Raw genomic sequence first — 17,453 nt, 5'->3', positions numbered from 1 at the left:
CCTGCATGTCTGGCGCTATTTAGAGCACCAATCATGCAGGGATTGTCTGCCACTCACTGTAATGCCACAGCCATGGTGGTTGTGGCATTACAGTGATTGCCCAAATCGATGGGAACAGTGCCAACAGTGAAACATGAAAAGCCGGCAATTCAGCAGCGGCATACACCTGTACCCGACAATTTAGAACCGAAAGAATAGAGCTTCACACATAGATTAGATAGATATAAACATGTCAGCCACATATATATGAAGTACAGTGAAAGTGCTGGTTACTGTACTTGTCATTTAGCGTAAAGGATTTATCAAAAAAAATAATAGTGTTTTCATGCACCGTCTCTTTAAAAAAGCCGGCCGGCAATTCAGCAGCGGTACCCGACAATTTATAACAGACAGAATAGAGCTTCACACATAGATTAGATAGATAGAAACATGTCAGTCACATATATATGAAGTACAGTGATAGTGTTGGTTACTGTACTTGTCATTTAGTATTAAAATAATGGATTTATTATTAAAAAAATTGGCGTGGGGTTCCCCTTAATTTTAGGCTCTAGCGGAGGTTAAGCAGACGGCTGGGGCAGATGTTTGAAGCCTGGGAAGGGGGTAATACCCACGGAGCTTCCCAGGCTACTAATATCAGCCCCCAGCTGAACACATAGCCTTTACTAGCTATTAAAATGGGGGACCCCCCAAAAAAAATGACGTGGGGTCCCCCCTAATTTAATAGCTAGCAAAGGCTAGGCAGACAGCTGGGGGCTGATATTAATAGCCCAGGAAGGGAGCCATGAATATTGGCCCCCTCCCAGGCTAGAAACACCAGCCGTCAGCCGCCCCAGAAATGGCGCATTCATAGGATGCGCCAATTCTGGCACTTAGCCTCGCTCTTCCACGCTGCCCTGGTGCGGTGGCAGGGGGTAATAGGGTTGGGGTTGATGTCAGCTTATAATGCCAGCTGACATCAAGCCCAGGTTAGTAATGGAGAGGCGTCTATAAGACACCCCCATTACTAACCCCATAGTCAAAGTTAAAAAAAACACAAACACCCAGAATAAAGTCCTTTAATTGAAATAAAGACACAATCCTTTATTGTTCTAAATTAAACCATACTTACCGTCACGCCCATTCCAGCTGAAGCCAACGATCTCCTGCAATAAAAGAAAAATAATAAAGCAACCTCATCCTTACCTTTCCATGGTTCCCACGACAGCTTCAGCTCTGCTACATCGAGATGACAGGCTGGACCGCAGCAGAACGCTGCCATCCAGCCTCTCATCCCGCAGACACTGAGAAGCGCAGGCTTGCTTGCGCTGCTCAGCGTCTCTCTGTGACGACATCCAGATGAGCCGAGTTCATGTCCAATGAACTCGGCTCACCTCATGCACGTCACTGACAGCGTGGGAAAATTCTCACGCTGAAGCGGTGAGTGCAGGAGAATTCTCCCACGCTGTCAGTGACGTGCATAAGGTGAGCTCATGTCCAATGAACTCAGCTCACCTCCTGCACGTCACTGACAGCGTGGGAGAATTCTCCTTCACTCAGCGCTTCAGCGTGAGAATTCTCCCACGCTGAAGCGCTGAGTGCAGGAGAATTTTCCCACGCTGTCAGTGACGTGCATAAGGTGAGCTCATGTCCAATGAACTCAGCTCACCTCCTGCACGTCACTGACAGCGTGGGAGAATTCTCCTGCACTCAGCGCTTCAGTGTGAGAATTCTCCCACGCTGAAGCGCTGAGTGCAGGAGAATTTTCCCACGCTGTCAGTGACGTGCATGAGGTGAGCCGAGTTCATTGGACATTAACTCGGCTCATCTGGATGCCCTCACAGAGAGACACTGTGGAGCGCAAGCAAGCCTGCGCTTCTCAGTGTCTGCGGGATGACAGGCTGGATGGCGGCGTTCTGCTGCGGTCCAGCCTGTCATCTCGATGTAGCAGAGCTGAAGCTGTCGTGGGAACCATGGAAAGGTAAGGATGATGTTGCTTTATTATTTTTCTTTTATTTCAGGAGATCGTTGGCTTCAGCTGGAATGGGCGTGATGGTAAGTATGGTTTAATTTAGAACAATAAAGAATTGTGTGTTTATTTCAATTAAAGGACTTCTTTCTGGGTGTTGTGTTTTTTTTAAATACTTTACTAGAAATTCATGGTGGTCATGTCTAATATTGGCGTGACCCCATGAATTTCGGGCTTAGGGCCAGCTGATAATGCCAAGCTGGCCCTAACCCCTTTATTACCCAGTGAGCCACCGCATCAGGGCCCTGGATGAGTTGGGTACAGCGCCAGAAGATGGCGCTTCTATGAACGCGCCATTTTCCGGGGTGGCTGCGGACTGCAATTTGCAGCGGGGGTGGCCCAGAAAGCTTGGGCCTCCCTGCGCTGCGGATTCCAGCCCCCAGCTGCCTAGTTGTACCTGGCTGGACACAAAAACAGGGCGAAGCCCCACGTCAATTTTCTTTAAATTATTTCATGAAATAATTAAGAAAAAAAGGGCTTCCCTATATTGTTGTGTCCAGCCAGGTACAAATAGGCAGCTGGTGGTTGGGGGCAGCCCGTTCCTGCCTGCTGTACCTGGCTGGACACAAATATAGTGCGAAGCCCCACGTCAATTTTTTTTAAATTATTTCATGAATTTCCTGAAATAATTTAAAAAAATTGAAGTGGGGCTTCGCACTATATTTGTGTCCAGCCAGATACAGCAGGCAGGAACGGGCTGCCCCCATCCACCAGCTGCCTATTTGTACCTGGCCGGACACAACAATATAGGGAAGCCCTTTTTTTCTTAATTATTTCATGAATTTCATGAAATAATTAAAAAAAAAGTACGTGGGGCTTCGCCCTATTTTTGTGTCCAGCCAGGTACAACTAGGCAGCTGGGGGCTGGAATCTGCAGCGCAGGGAGGCCCAAGCTTTCTGGGCCCCCCCCCCCGCTACAAATTGCAGTCCGCAGCCACCCCAGAAAATGGCGCGTTCATAGAAGCGCCATCTTCTGGCGCTGTACCCAACTCATCCAGGGCCCTGGTGCGGTGGCTCACTGGGTAATAAAGGGGTTAGGGCCAGCTTGGTATTATCAGCTGGCTCCAAGCCCAAAATTCATGGGGTCACGCCACTATTAGACATGACCGCCATGAATTTCTAGTAAAGTATTTAAAAAAAACACAACACCCAGAAAAAAGTCCTTTAATTGAAATAAAGACACAATTCTTTATTGTTCTAAATTAAACCATACTTACCATCACACCCATTCCAGCTGAAGCCAACGATCTCCTGCAATAAAAGAAAAATAATAAACCAACCTCATCCTTACCTTTCCATGGTTCCCACGACAGCTTCAGCTCTGCTACATCGAGATGACTGGCTGGACCGCAGCAGAACGCTGCCATCCAGTCTGTCATCCCGCAGACACTGAGAAGCGCAGGCATGCTTGCGCTCCTCACTGTCTCGCTGTGACGGCATCCAGATGAGCCGAGGTCATGTCCAATGAACTCGGCTCACCTCATGCACGTCACTGACAGCGTGGGAAAATTCTCACGCTGAAGTGCTGAGTGCAGGAGAATTCTCCCACGCTGTCAGTGATGTGCATGAGGTGAGCTCATGTCCAATGAACTCAGCTCACCTCCTGCACGTCACTGACAGCGTGGGAAAATTCTCCTGCAATCAGCGCTTCAGCGTGAGAATTTTCCCACGCTGTCAGTGACGTGCATGAGGTGAGCCGAGTTCATTGGACATGAACTCGGCTCCTCTGGATGTCGTCACAGAGAGACGCTGAGCAGCGCAAGCAAGCCTGCGCTTCTCAGTGTCTGCGGGATGACAGGCTGGATGGCAGCGTTCTGCTGCGGTCCAGCCTGTCATCTCGATGTAGCAGAGCTGAAGCTGTCGTGGGAACCATGGAAAGGTAAGGATGAGGTTGCTTTATTATTTTTCTTTTATTGCAGGAGATCGTTGGCTTCAGCTGGAATGGGCGTGATGGTAAGTATGGTTTAATTTAGAACAATAAAGGATTGTGTCTTTATTTCAATTAAAGGACTTTATTCTGGGTGTTTGTGTTTTTTTTAACTTTGACTATGGGGTTAGTAATGGGGGTGTCTTATAGACGCCTCTCCATTACTAACCTGGGCTTGATGTCAGCTGGCATTATAAGCTGACATCAACCCCAACCCTATTACCCCCTGCCACCGCACCAGGGCAGCGTGGAAGAGCGAGGCTAAGTGCCAGAATTGGCGCATCCTATGAATGCGCCATTTCTGGGGCGGCTGACGGCTGGTGTTTCTAGCCTGGGAGGGGGCCAATATTCATGGCTCCCTTCCTGGGCTATTAATATCAGCCCCCAGCTGTCTGCCTAGCCTTTGCTAGCTATTAAATTAGGGGGGACCCCACGTCATTTTTTTTGGGGGGTCCCCCATTTTAATAGCTAGTAAAGGCTATGTATTCAGCTGGGGGCTGATATTAGTAGCCTGGGAAGCTCCGTGGGTATTACCCCCTTCCCAGGCTTCAAACATCTGCCCCAGCCGTCTGCTTAGCCTCCGCTACAGCCTAAAATTAAGGGGAACCCCACGCCAATTTTTTTAATAATAAATCCTTTATTTTAATACTAAATGACAAGTACAGTAACCAACACTATCACTGTACTTCATATATATGTGACTGACATGTTTCTATCTATCTAATCTATGTGTGATGCTCTATCTTTCTGTTCTAAATTGTCGGGTACCGCTGCTGAATTGCCGGCCGGCTTTTTTAAAGAGACAGTGCATGAAAACACTATTATTTTTTTAAATAAATCCTTTACACTAAATGACAAGTACAGTAAGCAACACTATCACTGTACTTATTATATATGTGACTGACATGTTTCTATCTATCTAATCTATGTGTGAAGCTCTATTCTTTCTGTTCTAAATTGTCGGGTACAGATGCTGAATTGCCGGCCGGCTTTTTTAAAGAGACGGTGCATGAAAACACTAATATTTTTTTTAATAAATCCTTTACACTAAATGACAAGTGCAGTAACCAACACTGTCACTGTGCTTCTTATATGTGTGACTGACATGTTTCTATCTATCTAATCTTTGTGTGATGCTCTATTCCTTCTTGTCTAAATTGTCGGGTACCGGTGTATGCCGCTGCTGAATTTGCCGGCCGGCTTTTTTAAAGAGAGTGTCTTCTGAGCAGTTTGTCAGCTTTTGGACACCTTTGCAGGTGTTTTCTATGTGTTTCTATGTGTTTTTGTTTGCCTGCCATTGGTTTTAACGGTGTTCGACGGTGTTCTAAGGTGTTCAACGAACAGTTCGACGAACAGTTCCTCGAACATCCCGGTGTTCGACGAACCGAACCGAACCCGAACACTACGGGGGTGGCTCAACACTAATAAGAACCCAGATTTGAACCGTTGAAGAGGAATACCACAGATCTATTTCTATGGCCTACACCAGACTCTTTTAAACAGATATATTGGTGTCTGAACAGTCAGGGAGAAACTGACAATGTTTTTTTTTATGCAAAAAGGACAAAAAAGTGGATAATACAGAGATTTTAACCGTGGAAATGCAAAACCACAGTTATAGTTTTCTGGTGTATAACAGACTTGCTAAACAAGATATATTTGTGATTGAACAGTCAGCGACACACTCAAACTGTTTTTTTTTATGGAAAAAAGGCAAGCAGGTTGAAAACACCCAAATTTGAACAGTGGAAGAGGAAAACCACAGTTCTATTTCTCTGGCCTACACCATACTCTTTTAAATAGATATATTGGAGTCTGAACAGTCAGCGAGACACTGAAAATGTTTTTTTCTATGCAAAAAAGACAAAAAAGAGAATAAAACAGAGATTTGAACCGTGGAACTGCAAAACCACAGTTATTATTTCCTGGTGTGTACCAGACTTGTTAAAATAGATATATTTGTGTCTGAAAAGTAAGCGACACACTCAAGCTGTTTTTTTTTATGGAAAAAAGGCAAGCAGGTTGATAATACCCAGATTTGAACCATGAAAGAGGAAAACCACAGTTCTATTTCTCAGGCTTACACCAGACTCTTTTAAACTGATATATTGGTGTCTGAACAGTCAGCGAGACACTGAAAATGTTTTTTTTTTTATGCAAAAAAGTGGATAATACAGAGATATGAACCGTGGAACTGCAAAACCACAGTTATAATTTCCTTGTGTATACCAGACTTGTTAAAAAAGATATATTTGTGTCTGAACAGTCAGCGACACACTGAAAATGTTTTTTTGTATGCAAAAAAAGACAAAAAAGTGGATAATACAGCTATTTGAACCGTGGAACTGCAAAACCACAGATATAATTTCCTAGTGTATTCCAGACTTGTGAAAATAGATAGATTTGTGTCTGAACAGTCAGCGACACACTCAAACTTTTTTTTTTTTATGGAAAAAAGGCAAGCAGGTTGATAACACCCAGATTTGAACCGTGGAATAGGAAAACCACAGTTCTATTCCTCTGGCCTACACCAGAATCTTTTAAACAGATATATTGGTGTCTGAACAGTCAGCGAGACACTGAAAATGTTTTTTTTTATGCAAAAAAGACAAAAAAGTGGATAATACAGAGATTTGAACCATGGTACTTCAAAACCACAGTTATAATTTCCTGGTGTATACCAGACTTGTCAAAATAGATATATTAGTGTCTGAACAGTCAGCGACACACTCCAACTGTTTTTTTTTTTAATGGAAAAAAGGCAAGCAGGTTAATAACACCCAGATTTGAACCGTGGAACTGCAAAACCACAGTTATAATTTCCTGGTGTATACCAGACATGTTAAAATAGATATATTTGTGTCTGAACAGTTAGCCACACACTCAAACTGTTTTTTTTTATGGAAAAAAGTGGATTATACAGAGATATGAACCGTGGAAATGCAAAACCACAGTTATAATTTCCTGGTGTATAGCAAACTTGTTAAAATAGATATATTTGTGTCTGAACAGTCAGGGACACAGTCAAACTGTTTTTTTTTTATGGAAAAAAGGCAAGCAGTTTGATAACACCCAGATTTGAAAGGTTGAAGAGGAAAACCACAGTTCTATTTCTATGGCTTACACCAGACTCTTTTAAACAGATATGTTGGTGTCTGAACAGTCAGCGAGACACTGAAAATGTTTTTTTTTTATGCAAAAAAGTGGAAAATACAGAGATATGAACCGGGGAACTGCAAAACCACAGTTACAATTTCCTAGTTTATACCAGACTTGTTAAAATAGATATATTTGTGTCTGAACAGTCAGCGAGACACTGAAAATGGTTTTTTGGATGCAAAAAAGACAAAAAAGTGGATAATACAGTGATTTGAACCGTGGAACTGCAGAACCACAGTTATAATTTCCTGGTGTATTCCAGACTTGTTAAAATAGATATATTTGTGTTTGAACAGTCAGCAACACACTCAAACTGTTTTTTTTTATGGAAAAAAGGCAAGCAGGTTGATAACACCCAGATTTGAACCGTGGAAGAGAAAAACCACAGTTCTATTTATCTTGCCTACACCAGACTCTTTTAAACAGATTTATTGGTGTCTGAACTCTCAGCGAGACACTGAAAATGTTTTTTTTTATGCAATAAAGACAAGACAGTGGATAATACAGAGATTTGAACTGTGATACTGCAAAACCACAGTTATAATTTCCTGGTGTATACCAGACTTGTTAAAATAGATATATGTTAGGAGGCCAGTTGCAAACAACTTTAATATAATGGAACGCAACAGACCCCGGGGTCCGCGATGCAGCCTGGTGGACGCTCTTGAACACTTTCCGGGTGAAAAGGAATGCAGCCAACTTAAATGATAAACCCTTCCGTGTTACTGCACACAGGAATGGGTAAGGCGGTTTGCTCTATCTCCGTTAACAGCACGATAGATGTGCGACCAGAAAACTATCTGTAGCCCTGTTAATACACAGGGACTACTCTGGTGGCGCTAGGATGCGAGTGTGACTACGCCGACGGGTACATGTGACTACGCCGACCGGTACACGTGCCTCCGTCCGGCGTACTACCGGACTGAAGGGAACTACTCCACATGGCTGACAGGCGATAGCCGTGGATAGGACGTCTGCAGGCTGCTCGGGGTGTTAGGTGACCCCTTTGGCTGAGCCAGGCTGCAAGACAAAGCTACCTGCCTATAGAAACTACGTGGAATACAGTCGTCCACACAACAGCATCACTTGCTCAATGATCAGAGCACGCCGCCATGTTTGTGGGAAGGCTTTTTAAAGACTAAGCCCATCCCACCGACACAGCATTGGTGACACCACCCGTGGACCAATCAGGCGGCAACAGGTCACCGGGTCAGGTGGTTGCCAAACCACCAATCGCGGTCCGCCAGGTCACGGGCATGCTCAGTGCAGCGAATCCTGGACTTAGACTTCAAATGCCCCATCTCCCTCCGGAACCTATACTTAACATTGCTGGGGACAAATTCACAGGAGACAATTTGTACATCTAGTGGACCTGCTAGGTGTTGGGGCTGATGATGATGCTGAGCAGCATCAGCCCCAGGAAGACAGGAATGGGAGACCACAGAAGGTTCTGGACCCATTTCAAATCCAGTAACAGTATTACGCCTAACAGATATATTTGTATCTGAACAGTCAGTGACACACTCAAACTGTATATTTTATGGAAAAAAGGCAAGCAGGTTGATAACACCCAGATTTGAACCGTGGAAGAGGAAAACCACATTTCTATTTCTCTGTCATACACCAGACTCTTTTAAACAGATATATTGGTGTCTGAACAATCAGCGAGACACTAAAAATGTTTTTTTGGATGCAAAAAAGACAATAAAGTGGATAATACAGTGATTTGAACCGTGGAACTGCAAAACCACAGTTATAATTTCCTGGTGTATTCCAGACTTGTTAAAATAGATATATTTGTGTCTGAACAGTCAGTGACACACTCAAACAGCTTTTTTTTATGGAAAAAAGGCAAGCAGGTTGATAACACCCAAATTTGAACAGTGGAAGAGGAAAACCACAGTTCTATTTCTCTGGCCTACACCATACTCTTTTAAACAGATATATTGGTGTCTGAACAGTCAGCGAGACACTGAAAATGATTTTTTTTATGCAAAAAAGTGAATAAAACAGAGATTTGAACCGTGGAACTGCAAAACCACAGTTATTATTTCCTGGTGTATACCAGACTTGTTATAATAGATATATTTGTGTCTGAAAAGTCAGCGACACACTCAAACTGTTTTTTTTTATTTAAAAAAGGCAAGGAGGTTGATAACACCCAGATTTGAACCGTGGAAGAGGAAAACCACAGTTCTATTTCTATGGCCTACACCATACATTTTTAAACAGATATATTTGTGTCTGAACAGTCAGCGAGACACTGAAAATGTTTTATTTATGCAAAAAAGACAAAAAATTGGATAATACTGTGATTTGAACCATGGAACTGCAAAACCACAGTTATAATTTCCTGGTGTATACCAGACTTGTTAAAATAGATATAATTGTGTCTGAACAGTCAGCGACACACACAAACTGTTTTTTTTTTTTTTGGAAAAAAGGCAAGCAGGTTGATAACACCCAGATTTAAACCGTGGAAGAGGAAAACCACAGTTCTATTTCTCTGACTTACACCAGACACTTTTTTTAACAGATATATTGGTGTCTGAACAGTCAGCGAGACACTGAAAATATTTTTATTTTTTGCACAAAAGTGGATAATACAGAGATATGAACCGTGGAACTGCAAAACCACAGTCAGAATTTCCTAGTGTATACCAGACTTGTTAAAAAAGATATATTTGTGTCTGAACAGTCAGCGACACACTGAAAATGTTTTTTTGTACGCAAAAAAGACAAAAAAGTGGATAATACAGCTATTTGAACCGTGGAACTGCAAAACCACAGATAAAATTTCCTGGTGTATTCCAGAATTGTGAAAATAGATATATTTGTGTCTGAATAGTCGGCGACACACTCAAACTTTTTTATTTTATGGAAAAAAGGCAAGCAGGTTGATAACACCCAGATTTGAACCGTGGAAGAGGAAAACCACAGTTCTATTTCTATGGCCTACACCAGAATCTTTTAAACAGATATATTGGTGTCTGAACAGTCAGCGAGACACTGAAATTTTTTTTTTTTATCCAAAAAAGACAAAAAAGTGTATAATACAGGGGTTTGAACCATGGAACTTCAAAACCACAGTTATAATTTCCTGGTGTATACCAGACTTGTCAAAACAGATATTTTTGTGTCTGAAAAGTCATCGCCACACTCCAACTGTTTTTTTTTTATGGAAAAAAAGTAACCAGGTTAATAACACCCAGATTTGAACCGTGGAAGAGGAAAACCACAGTTCTATTTCTATGGCCTACACCAAAAATTTTTAAACAGATATATTGGTGTCTGAACAGTCAGAGAGACACTGAAAATGTTTTTTTTTACCAAAAAAGACAAAAAAGTGAATAAAACAGAGATTTGAACCTTGGAACTATAAAACCACAGTTATTATTTCCTGGTGTATACCAGACTTGATAAAATAAATATATTTGTGTCTGAAAAGTCAGCGACACACTCAAACTGTTTTTTTTTTTATGGAAAAAAGGCAAGCAGTTTGATAACACCCAGATTTGAACCGTGAAAGAGGAAAACCACAGTTCTATTTCTCTGGCTTACATCAGACTCTTTTAAACAGATATATTGGTGTTTGAACAGTCAGCGAGACACTGAAAATGTTTTTTTTTTTATGCAAAAAAGTGGATAATACAGAGATATGAACCGTGGAACTGCAAAACCACAGTTTTAATTTCCTAGTGTATTCCAGATTTGTTAAAATAGATATATTTGTGTTTGAACAGTCAGCAACACACTCAAACTGTTTTTTTTTATTTAAAAAACGCAAGGAGGTGGTTAACACCCAGATTTGAACCGTGGAAGAGGAAAACCACAGTTCTATTTCTATGGCCTACACCATACTTTTTAATCAGATATATTGGTGTCTGAACAGTCAGCGAGACACTGAAAATGTTTTATTTATGCAAAAAAGACAAAAAAGTGGATAATACTGTGATTTGAACCGTGAAACTGCAAAACCACAGTTATAATTTCCTGGTGTATAACAGACTTGTTAAAATAGATATAATTGTGTTTGAACAGTCAGCGACACACTCAAACTTTTTTATTTTATGGAAAAAAGGCAAGCAGGTTGATAACACCCAGATTTGAACCGTGGAATAGGAAAACCACAGTTCTATTCCTCTGGCCTACACCACAATCTTTTAAACAGCTATATTGGTGTCTGAACAGTCAGCGAGACACTGAAAATGTTTTATTTATGCAAAAAAGACAAAAAATTGGATAATACTGTGATTTGAACCGTGGAACTGCAAAACCACAGTTATAATTTCCTGGTGTATACCAGACTTGTTAAAATAGATATAATTGTGTCTGAACAGTCAGCGACACACTCAAACTGTAATTTTTATGGAAAAAAGGCAAGCAGGTTGATAACACCCAGATTTGAACCGTGGAAGAGGAAAACCACAGTTCTATTTCTCTGTCATACACAAGACTCTTTTAAACCGATATATTGGTGTCTGAACAGTCAGTGAGACACTAAAAATGTTTTTGCTTATGCAAAAAATGGTTTGTTATGTGTTTGCTGGATTCTAAATGGATCCAGAACCTTCTATGGTCTTTAATTCCAGTCCAGCCAGAGCTGATGCTGTTCAGCATCTTCATCAGTCCCAACACCTAGCTAGTCCACGAGATGTACAGGTTGTCTCTTGTGTCTTTGCTCCGAGCAACATGAAGGATAGGTTGCGGAGGGACACAGGGCTGCTAAAACCTAAGTCCAGGATTCTCTGTACTAAGCATGCCCGTGACATGGCGGACCGTGAATGGTGGTTTGGGAGTCAGCTGATCCGGTGACCTGGCACCGCCTGATTGGTCATGGGTGATGTCATGGGTGGGCAGGGCTTAATATTTAAAAAGCCCGCCCACAAACATGGCAGTGTTCTCTGATTATTGAGCAGTGATAGTGTTGTGTCGACGCTTGGTCTCTTGGAATCCACGTGTGCTTTAGTTTCTGGCAGGCAGGTGTAGTGGAAATAGGCAGGCTAGCTGAAATAGGCAGGTAGCTTTGTCTGACAGTCTGGCTCTGACAAAGGGGTTGCTTTACACCCCGAGCAGCCTGCAGACGCCCCATTCCCGGCACCACCTGTTATCCACGTTGGTTGTGTTACCTTTCACCCGGAACGTGTTCGGCCGCAGTCCACCGGGTTGCATCGCGGACCACGGGTTCGGTTGCATTCCATTATAATAAAGTTGTTTGCAACCGTCCCCTTAACAGTGGATAATACAGATATTTGAACTGTGGAACTGCAAAACCACAGTTATAATTTCCTGGTGTATACCAGACTTGTTAAAATAGATATATTTGTGCCTGAACAGTCAGCGACACACTCAAACTGTTTCTTTTATGGAAAAAAGGCAAGCAGGTTGATAACACCCAGATTTGAACCGTGGAAGAGGAAAACCACAGTTCTATTTCTCTGGCCTACACCAGACTCTTTTAAACAGATATATTGGTGTCTGAACAGTCACCAAGACACTGAAAATGTTTTTTTTATGCAAAAAAGACAAAAAAGTGGATAATACAGAGATTTGAACAATGGAACTGCAAAACCACAGTTATAATTTCTTGGTGTATACCAGACTTGTTAAAATAGATACATTTGTGTTTGAACAGTCAGCGACACACTCAAACAGTTTTTTTCTATGGAAAAATGGCAAGCAGGTTGATAATACCCAGATTTGAACCGTGGAAGAGGAAAACCACAGTTCTACCTCTCTGGTCTACACCAGACTCTTTTAAACAGATGTATTGGTGTCTGAACAGTCAGCGAGACACTGAAAATGTTTTTTTTTATGCAAAAAAGACAAAAAAGTAGATAATACAGAGATTTGAAGTGCGGAACTGCAAAACCACAGTTATAATTTCCTGCTGTATACCAGACTTGTTAAAATAGATGTATTTGTGTCTGAACAGTCAGCGACACACTCAAACTGTTTTTTTTTATGGAAAAAAGGTAAGCTGGTTGATAACACCCAGATTTGAATTGTGGAAGAGGAAAACCACAGTTCTAGTTCTCTGGCCTACACCAGACTCTTTTAAACAGATATATTGGTGTCTGAACAGTCAGTGAGACACTGAAAATGTTTTTTTTTATGCAAAAAAGACAAAACAGTGGATAATACAGAGATTTGAACTGTGAAACTGCAAAACCACAGTTATAATTTCCTGGTGTATACCAGACTTGTTAAAATAGATATATTTGTGTCTGAACAGTCAGCGACACACTCAAACTGTTTATTTTTTTTTAATGGAAAATAGGCAAGCAGGTTGATAACACCTAGATTTGAACTCTGTAAGAGGAAAACCACAGTTCTATTTCTCTGGCCTACACCAGACTCTTCTAAGTAGATATATTGGTGTCTGAACAGTCAGCGAGACACTCAATTTTTCTTTTTGGGGGGGGGGAATACCAAAAGGTTAATAAGATGGGTATTTGTACAGTCTGACTGAGGAAAAAAAACAAAACAGGATTTATATGAATAAAAAGGATTTTTCCTGGCCCCTGAGACCTGGGTATAAGATTAGCATTTTGAGCAGCCGGAGCATACAGGACTGTAATGCAGGATTTGTTGGTATAACCACTGCGTCTCCTATACAGCCTTCCTGCCTGATATCTGGGATGGATATTAGTCCTGAGAAGGACTATTTGTTTGATTTGGCAGACTTTAGAGACCCTACACTAACTATTTTGCACTATAAATCTCTCCCTAGCTCTGTAGCACTGACCCTACACTGTCTGATCCAGAGCGACTGTGTACAAGATTGCGGCGCCCAGTTTTAAATACTTGAGGTGACGCTGTGTGGCCAGCCAATCACTGTAATGCCCACAAACAACATGGCTGCGGAATTACAGTGACTGGCTGGCAATCCCTGCATGTTCATTGGCTCTGTAAAGAGCACCAAACGTGCTGGGCGGAGACCCTAGCTCCCGCCTGAGTAACCCAGAAATGCTCGGTTCTCGCCGAACATTCCGAGTAGTGAGATGCTCGGGCGAGTACCGAGCAGTGTCGAGCATGCTCACTCAACACTAATTTTTAGCAGTTTGCAAAAGGAGAGTGGTACAAAACTTCAGTTGAGAAGTGAAAGAAGCTTGTTGATGGTTATAGGAAACGATTGATTACAGTAATTTATTCCAAATGGTATGCAACCAAATACTGAGATAAGGGTGCCAACTATTTTGTATGGCCCATTTCTGGGGTTTTGTGTGACATCATGTCATATTTGCCTTTTTATCTCTGTTTTGTTTTGCTGTTCCAACACACACAAAGGAAACAAACATATGTATAACAAAACATGTGTAATTGCAATAATTTTCTGGGGAAATACTTCATTTTCTGGAACAATTTCAAGGAGGTTAACACTTCTGGCCATGAATATATATATATATATATATATATATATATATATATATATATATATATATATATATATATGTATATATATATATATATATATATATATATATATATATATGAATACACAGTAGTATGCAAAAGGTAAGAATGCACAAAGCATTGAAAGGTAAGTTTTTAATTCAGGGCATTGTAGGGTCTATATCATCACTTTCAAGACTCCTCTTCTCTCAAAATAAATTTGGAGTCAAGCTGCAGCCTTCCTGATGATGTTACGTGATGGATAAATAACATTCTGTGGCTTTCTGTAAATCTATTAGAACAATTTAAATTTCTTGGACAAAGCCAACTAAGAATATAAAAATATCAATTTTTTGAGATGTGCATCAGGTTTTCTATTCTCAAAATTACTGAATAATTACAATGGCACTTTATCAGGGTTATCCCTTTATTTAGAGAACGTAAACAGGTGAGCTGTTTTCAAAGTGAAGAAACGATGCTTTTGCAACACTCTGTTCAAAAAAAAATTGCCCTATGTTTGGAGCTTTATTATGTTTGCTTACACACAAGAGAGAAGGCATCCGAGCAGCAGTAAAATATAGCTATAAAACACAGTGTGCAGTCAGAAAATGTATAGCTGGCTTCGCTGTGCAGTGACAGCAGCAAAAAGCCATATGGTAGAAGAAAAGGACGAGTAGGCAAGGAGATATCTGGTAGTGTAGGGCCAGAAATAGAAGCAGCAATACTACAGGATTGATGATATGATAGTGAGTACTAGTGTTGAGCGAGCACTAAAATGCTCGGGTGCTCGAAGCTCGGGCCGAGCTCACCGTGATACTCAGGTGCTCGACCCGAGCAATAAGCCCAATGTTAGTCTATGGGAGACCCGAGCATTTTTGCGGCGGCACCCCTGGCAGTCTGTAGAAAGCCTAAAGAGTGCCCAAAACGATAGTGACAGTGCTCAAATGACACGGGAACAGCATGGGGATCGCCCCAGGAAGCATTTCTGACCGCCAGAGCACTGCTGTCAACAACGTGGTCAGAGGTTTTAAGCCACTTTTATGGACTCACAATAAAACGTTCAAAAATGAAACTGAAACTGTTTTCCTGTGAAATATGTTAAGGAACATCCTTTCCAGGGTAAAGACTTGTGTATAAGATAAAATAAATAACCAAAAACAAAAATACTCCTCCACACCTTGGGCTATGCTCACAAGTAGTATTTTTATGCATTTTTGCACTTTTGTATTGCTTTCAACCGTGACAAATGCATTTACCGGGAAATGTCATTTTAACCTTTTACAACCTTATCTGGCCATGTGCTGTGTGACACATGCATACAGTGCTGAAAAGACATGGGAACAGCATAAGGAAGACCCCTGGAAGCATCTCTGACACCCAGGTCACTGCCTAAAAGTGTGCCCATCAGAAGTGATCCTTGCCGCATTAGAAGATGCAGACTTGCAACTATCCCCGTGCAAGTCCTTGTCCCAGGGCAGTGTTCAATTGTACCTCCCCCATTCCTTGCAATGCAAGCGCAAATATTCAGCAAACCACCCTCCCACGCGCAGGCTGCAATACTATACTGCTAGCTTGCTCTTGAAATGGGGCCTTTTAATTTCGAGGAGCCCGAAGTTGGCCACTACCTCATGGCTGCGTCGGCGGCGAGGTCTCCATACTCAGTCACCAGCCACCACTATTTGTCCCGGGAACCTTTCCCACACTTTTCTTAGCATGGGCTGCTTTAGGGCAGCATTGGACGAGCCCACCAGACAACCAGAGACTCCTCCGGTGGGCCCTGGCTTCTCCATCAGGGAAGTTGAGAGTGCCAAGGTGAGGAGCATGATGATTATGATAGAAGTTAGCATCTGCTTTGTTTTCTTGGAATGCAAGCATAAGTGTGCAACCTGCCACCCACCCACCCCCAGGCTGCAATACCATACTACTAGCTTGCACTTGAAATGGGGCCTTTTAGTTTAGAGGAGGCCGAAGCTGGTCACTACCTCAAGGCTGCTTCGGCAGCAAGGTCTCCATACTCAGTCCCAAGCCACCACTATTTGTCCCGGTTACCTTCCCCACACTTTTCTTAGCTTGGCCAGGTTTAGGGCAGCATTGGACGAGCCCATCAGACAACCAGACTCCTCCGGTGGGCCCTGGATTCTCCATCAGGGGAGTTGAGAGTGCCAAGGTGAGGAGCATGATGATGATGATAGAAGTTAGCATCTCCTTTGTTTTCTTGGAATGCAAGCACAAGTGTGCAGCCTGCCACCCACCCAACCCCAGGCTGCAATACCATACTGCTAGCTTGCTTGCACTTGAAATGGCTTGTGGAGGCAGACGCCGGCCACCATGTCATGGCTGCGTCGGTGGCCTGGTATCCATACTCAGTCCCCAGCCGCCCAGCGGCCAGGTGTCCACGCTTGGTCCCCAGGTGCCAGGGGGCGGCCGGGTGTCCATAAACGGTCCCCAACCGACCCGATTTGTCCCGATGCGCCTTATAGACAAGCGCGCATACCATAATATTACCTGTGCCCTCCACAGCGCATTTAGTGGGAAGGACAGCCTAACCACAAACACGTGGACAAGTGAATGTGACTAGGGATGTTCCATCTCACAAACACCTTCACACTGGGTTAATATTGTGGAAGCCAGGACAGAGTTAGACACTGGGATGCAACACGTCCTCCTGACATATAGGATTGTAGGTCCTGGGTCAATCAGGCTTCAGCACAAAGTTCAGAAGGTAGACAGCAACAGTGGTCGGCCTCCTACACAACTAGTAAATTGTAACGGGTCTGGGAGGCGGAACCTCTGAGCTACTATACAAGGGGCGGTCCTTGTAAGGGAGCGGGTGGCGACCAGGGTAGAGGGGCAGGCAGTCACAGCAGGTGACCGGGACAGTCTCTGAATGAACGGACAGGAGGTCACGGCAAGTGACCGGGGCAGTCTCTGGATGAACGGGCAGGAGGTCACAGCAAGTGACCG

This window comes from Phyllobates terribilis, unplaced genomic scaffold (genome assembly GCF_046119375.1).
Source record: "Phyllobates terribilis strain yellow unplaced genomic scaffold, ASM4611937v1 Scaffold_4__5_contigs__length_816908805, whole genome shotgun sequence".
Taxonomy (NCBI): domain Eukaryota; kingdom Metazoa; phylum Chordata; class Amphibia; order Anura; family Dendrobatidae; genus Phyllobates; species Phyllobates terribilis.
Note: the sequence above shows the minus strand (reverse complement) of the source record.